This window comes from Helianthus annuus, chromosome 4 (assembly GCF_002127325.2).
Source record: "Helianthus annuus cultivar XRQ/B chromosome 4, HanXRQr2.0-SUNRISE, whole genome shotgun sequence".
Taxonomy (NCBI): domain Eukaryota; kingdom Viridiplantae; phylum Streptophyta; class Magnoliopsida; order Asterales; family Asteraceae; genus Helianthus; species Helianthus annuus.
In genome coordinates, this window is record NC_035436.2 from 28,651,969 (window position 1) to 28,658,526 (window position 6,558).

Below are 6,558 nucleotides of genomic sequence, written 5' to 3' on the forward strand. Positions count from 1 at the left end.
GCTGCCCGCGGTAACATCTGATGTTATCGCGTCTCTTGCTTGTGATCAAGAAATACGCGAGATGCGGTGCTAGCCGCATCCTCGCCTGTGGTGACTGTTGCTGTTATCCAGCTTCCTTGTATTGATAGAAGTGTTCACTGGACGCGGTGCGAGGCCGCATCGCTGTGAATACTTCCGTTTTCATACACCAGATGTGATGCTATGTCGCATCACTCTACCGTTCCAATATTCCAGGTAAGTCCTCCTCCATCACTGGACAGATTGGATTCACCCACTGTGTCGATGCGTTCCCGCACTGACATAAGTAGGTTGTTTCGCTAGTGAGGGTTTTGATAAAGGTAATGGTAACTCGCGGTCGATGCTGACGCGAGATCTGGGACCATACCCCTTCAACTACTACCATTCTTCTAACAAAAAACTAATTTTGAAGAAAAAAAAGTTAATCTGCCATTTACAGATTCTTTTTTTTTTCATAAACCATTTTGATAGTTTGTATCAATTTATTTTTTTATTCAATCTTTCTTATCTACTTCTATTTTATTTGTGCACAAACCTTCAACCCAAATCCTTATTTCTGCACAAGCATTTCAAACTATTGCCATACTTCAGATTAGAACACATCTACAGCTCAGATTACATTGTTCCATGGCTCACGAATCGGAACTCGTATACGGTGTGCCGGTATGAACACCCAACGGATGCAACATATTCAACGGGTGGAGAGAGAGGGTTGGTTCTCCGGGTTGCCGGATCTGGTCAGATGGTGGTGGGGGAGAGAGATTTGGTCGCCGGAGGTGTGGTGAAGGTTGTAGATTTGTTGAAAGCGGTTTGTCGATGCGGTAGATCTATGGTGACAGGGGGAGAGATTTGGTCGACCGCGGTTTGTGGGTTTTACCAACAATTCTGGCAATCACGGTGATTGATCTACAGGTTGGAGGTGGTGGTGGTGGCTGGGATAAAGAGAGAGAGAGGTGGGATATGGTGGTTAGGGGTGAGCAAAAGGAAAGAACCGATCATGCTTGACCATTACCCGACCCGACCCGAGAACCGATCAAGCATAAAATATAGAACCGATTCACTACCCTAAATATAGGGTCGGTTCCGGTCCATAGGTCCAAGTCGGGTTTCACCATGAAAAGAACCGAGAATCGACCCGACCCTATTTTATATGAAAATTTGGAACCGGTCTAAATACCTAGGTACTTGGGTTCGGGTCGGGTTGGTTATTTTTTCGGTTCGGTTTTCGGTCCGGACCTAAACTTACTCACTCCTAATGGTGGTGGTGTTTATTAAAGGGTTTTAAAGGGAGAAGAAAGGAGAAGGTTAAATGACATTTTTGCCCTCACATGTGGTGCACATGACATCACTTAACGTTTAAAACTAACTTGGTTAGTGCTAAGGGACCTAGAGTGTAATGAGTATTACAAAAAAAGGACTATGACTGTAATTATTGAAGTTAAAGGGCATCCATTGCAATCCGACACAAACATAAAGGATGAAAAGTGTAATTTACCCTAAAAGAAAATTAATATGCTAACTATTAATATTAGTGCAACTTATTGTTAAGATTTGTTTGATTCCCTATATAAGCAAACCACTATGTGTTAAATTGCGTTAGCTTTTTGTTTGGTTCTAAACACAGATAAAGGAGTATCATTATTCATTAATAACAACCAAAGAAGAAAAAAGGGACTCAAAATTTCATTTCGCCTTGAGCCTCCAATAAGCTTGGAACGGCCCTAGGCAAAAGGTCAACAATACAAAACGCCTCCGACCCAAACAGGCAAAAGGCACAATTCCTCTCGTCTTTTAGGCTTAATAAGAAGACCTATTTTTAAACCACCTAAACCCTCTAGATTTGACTTCACCTGAAATGTCTTGCAAGCCGCGCTTGATATTTTGAAAAACCACCTCATTTCTCCCTTTCAATATGCACCAACATGTAACAATAATAAGACCATGAATAATCTTTTTCGTTTTCTTTCCCACTTGCAGGAAATCGTGAGCTTCCATAAGATATTTGAACTTGAACACGAAAAGCGAGGGATTGTTGCACCAAGCACTAAGACCCGTCCATATTCTATTTGAAAGTATACAGGACGTAAATGGATGTTCCGCCAACTCCTCATGTTTCTCACACATAGGGCACATGACTGTCGAAATGTATATGTTTCTTCTTCTTAAATTCTTCCTAGTGGCTAATCTACTTGGGTTCGCTCTCCATGTCAAAATTTAAGAGGAGCCCATTTGCACCACTGAAAAAGCGGCAACTGGATCACCCCCTATCAACTTCCTTCAGCTTTTTAATCGATTTGACCGAGAAACTGCCCGTGTTGTCTCCAAACGGCTTCTACTTATCCTTCTCACTAGACAGGAACACCAACTCTAGAATATCTTGGCATTCCTACCACTCCTTTAGCTCCACTTTCGACTCCGACGCTCTAGACCAATTCAAATTGCGCCCAAAACTGACATGCTCTGAAGCGATCCTATCTGCCACCCTGCAAGATTTAAACAACCCTAGACCAAAAAGGTGAGGCCATCTAACCATAAACGATTGATCGCACACTCATGTGTCAACCTAAAACCGAATATCCCCTCCCCTCATTCCTATATTACCCATAATAAAACTATTTAAACCCCTCCATTGATTTTTAATTTTGACTCCAAAAGGACGTTAATTTTCCAACACTTCACCCATTCCCCACATTACTCATAATAAAACTATTTAAACCCTTGCATTGATTTTTAATTTTGACTCTAAAAGGAAGTTAATTTTCCAACACCCTAAAATGTTGTTGTTTAAAGGGAGGAAATTCAAATTATTGTTTTTAAAATGACATGATTCCACCATTTTCCTCTATAAACTTTGGTTTTCACTTTAAACCGTCAAACCCATTTGGCTAAGATACCTTCATAAACTTTGGTTTTCCACCTAAAATCTCAATCAAAATAGTTGTAACCCTAAAGATAATTCTCAAAATAAACTTTACCGAAAATGGTTTGAACATTTGACCATACAAGATATACTTAAGACTAAAATTAATGTAAAAAAGCATGCAAACCACGATCAATTTTACGATTCAACCATACTGCTCTTTTCAAGTATGGTTATATTGAAAAGTATTTCATGTTATTTATCACCATTTTTGGTTTTTCTTTATACGTTGCCGCATACTCTTCTCAAATAAAGCATTTGTAATATCAAGCATACATTCCCAATATAAACTTCACAGAAAAGGGTGTACAACATAGCAAGATTCAAAGTAAATTGTCGATGCAATAGTGACAAGCTTTATTCGATAGCATTAAGCTTTTCCGTTCAAGGGAGCTCACTTGAACGAGCAAAATGTAACCGTGGAGATTAACATTTAATCACTTAGTAATCCGGATATCAAGCCCGAAAAATATATAATGTAAGCAGTCCATGTGATGCTTTATTCGCGATATCCAGAAATATCTCAACGTCCTCGTCATCATCAATCTCTACAACCACAGGCTTATTTTTATCGGAAGATGAAAGGGGGAGTTGGTAAGACATCCTAAAATCATAATGTGGGGATAGCTTTAACTTTTTTCCCACACAACTCTTCATTTGAGAATATGTTGAATCAAATGGTAGCTCTAAGGTACGTCTCATCAACGTGAATGGTCTATACACCATAGTATATCCATCTTCTGTAGTCCACGACCCCCCGCTACAAGCCAACATCCTAACTTTCTGGTCATTTGAATCCATTATCCTGAATGTAAGAAAAAAAATACCATTAACTCACCACAATGATCTAAAGTTTTATATATGCAAATCTTAAAAAAAAAATAATAAACGTTTAAGCAAGCATATGTGCAAATAAGCCAGTCTTAACGTCCTTGGTTCATAACAAAGACACTCTGAGGCGTTTAATGCCAAAATCAAGGCATGAAGCACTCACCTTACGTACATGAAGTGCTACTCTATGTACATTCAAATAAGCTTTTATTTACATCAAGAGGTTGTGTCTCTCTCATGTGTTTTATATATCAACCTTTTTGTTATTGTTAAGTACGTTCATAGTTTTTTCATCCATTTGGTTGCTTGTACGTATGAGCTTTCTACATACCCTAATTTTGACCCAGAAGTACATGAGACACCACCTCAAGCGCTACGACATTTTAAAACTAGTTTACCGTCTACTTAGAAACATATCTAACAAATAATTGATGTCGATGCAGGGAAAATCATCGAATTCGGAACTAGATTCAAGAGTGAGATTTCATATTTATATATTGTTTTATATGCTTTTTCATCATGGAAGTTGAAAGGGTTAATATTCGGGAAACAAGCATGCTTTAGAGTTTAGTAGATGTTTAATACTTTCACAATGGTGCACCGGTGCCGTCTTACATGTAAAGGTGGGGGCGGCCACCCCCTAACTCCCTTAAAAGAAAATTTTAGTGTATTTTTTTTAGGTAAAACTCGTAATCATCCCCAAAAAAGTTTGGTTAAATAAATATTAGTGTATGCTTTAATTTCATTTTGGGTGTATTAGTGACTCGTATATCATGTTCTTTAATAACTTGTCATATATAACATTTATTTTAATTTTAAATCATTTTGAATGTACTAATCCGCCAAAATAGCAAAAATGTGTAATGTTGAAATTTTCAAACACAAATTTATATAAGAGTTAATTACATAATTAGTCCCTTGGTTTGCACAAAATAACATACTTGGATACTAATAGTTTAAAATCACCTTCTAGGGTATTATTAACTTTTCATTTTGTAACGTTTGGAGGTATTATCTTCTAGGGTATTAACATAGTTAGTCCCTGTGGTTTGCATAAATAACATACTTAGATACTAACAGAATGTGATTTTAAACCTAAAAATAACGTTAATACCTCCAAATATTACAAAATGAAAAGTTAATACCCTAAAATGTGATTTTAAACTATTAGTACCTAAATATGTTACTTTGTGCAAACCACAGGGACTAACTATGTAATTAACTCTTTATATAATTTATTTTAATAAAAAATACTTGTTTTTATAAGTTATTTTACTAAAAATAATTTATTTCTCATGATAATTAAGTTAATTAAAGTTTCACAAATAATTTAATTTATTATAATAAAAAATGATTATTGAAGTTGTAAATGATGTGAGAATATAACAGGTTTCTAAGAATATTTGTAGGTGTTTTTGAAGAATAAGGTGGTGTTTGTTTTTGAGGAATAAGGTGGGGGGAATCAGGGGTCAATGGTGAACGTTGGGGGGGGGGGGGGGCAGAGGAGGTGGAGGTGGTGGCGGAGGAGGTGGAGGAATCGGCTGGAGAAGGTGGAGGAATCGGCTGGAGAAGGTGGAGGAACGGGGGACCAGGGGTCGATGGTGAATGCCAGGGTTTTGAGATTGTGTTTTGAAAGAGGAGAGGAGCCTTGAAAAGGTTTGAAGATGTGAGGCCAGATCTGCGTTAGGAAGAGGTACCGTTTTTAATGAAATCCCTTCCAAAAATCAAACATTACGTCTGCGCATAGTCTGCGTGGGGCAGACATAAGAGGTTAGAAAGTGTTTTTTTTTTTTCAAAAAACAAACACCCCCTAAGTGAAAATAACATTACATAGTATTTAAGTGTAAAAAATGGTGTTTAAAAATTTAGCTTTTATCAAATATAATCGCTTCATCGAGATGTAGAACATCCCTTTTTAACCACTCGACCATTGCAATTTAGGAAGAACCGGATCAAACACAAAATTTCTAGAAAATTAAAATTTAAAACCAGATCAATATATGATGAGCCAGTGTGAGTCTTTTCGTTTCAGGTTAGTATCAAGTTGGGCCAGAACCGAATAAGATATTTTTACACCGAATAAGATATTTTTACACTAAGATGTTAAATATTTCGGGTATTTTACCCCGACCATATTGATTCTGAATTCACCCTCATAGTAAAGCCGAGAATCAAACCAAGTATGCTTAATCGACTTGGTCTCACATCAAGTAGCCAGTATTCGGAGTGTATTACGTGATCCAACCCAAATCATGCTCAAACCTATTCTACTTGCTTCTACAATATCCTCAAAATTTCGAACATACAATCGAAAACAAAACTTGCAATCATATGATTCACTATATAGAGTTTAGTTAAGTTGGGATTTTTAGTACCTTGGAGAAATTGTCAAATAGCATATGTTAATTCATGAACAACCTGCTTAATTGGGCTTGAAGCTTGAAGCTTGAAGCTGCTCGAACAAAAGGTGAAAGAGGCGTTGATTAAACGCTTGATAAACTAGTGGACGAGGGGCATAAAGAATCGTTTCGAATGCTTGATGAACTAATGGACAAGAGGCATAAAGAATCATTTGGAATGGGCCTAAAACTTTTGAAACACTAGTGCATCTATATTTAAAAAAAATGAGATATTAAACTCTCTTTGTTTAAACCTAAAAAAGTTGATATAATCATGCATGTTTGTAAAAGGAGGAATGCTAACAATTTTTGTAATTTTCATGAGTTACTTTTACATAACACAGGTAAAAGTAAAAGTACAAACTATTTTTTTGTAATTAGTAAATTTTA

The 6,558-nt window shown here is 36.9% G+C and overlaps 1 long non-coding RNA gene across 1 annotated transcript; it reads right to left on the minus strand.

Moving 5' to 3' along the window:
- Positions 1 to 3,180: 3,180 nt before the first annotated feature.
- LOC110936066 lies at positions 3,181 to 6,301 on the minus strand. Its single transcript, XR_002589677.1, has 2 exons — positions 6,145 to 6,301; positions 3,181 to 3,743 (listed from the first exon to the last, which is right to left on the minus strand). It is a non-coding gene; the product is annotated as an uncharacterized LOC110936066 (long non-coding RNA).
- Positions 6,302 to 6,558: the final 257 nt, after the last annotated feature.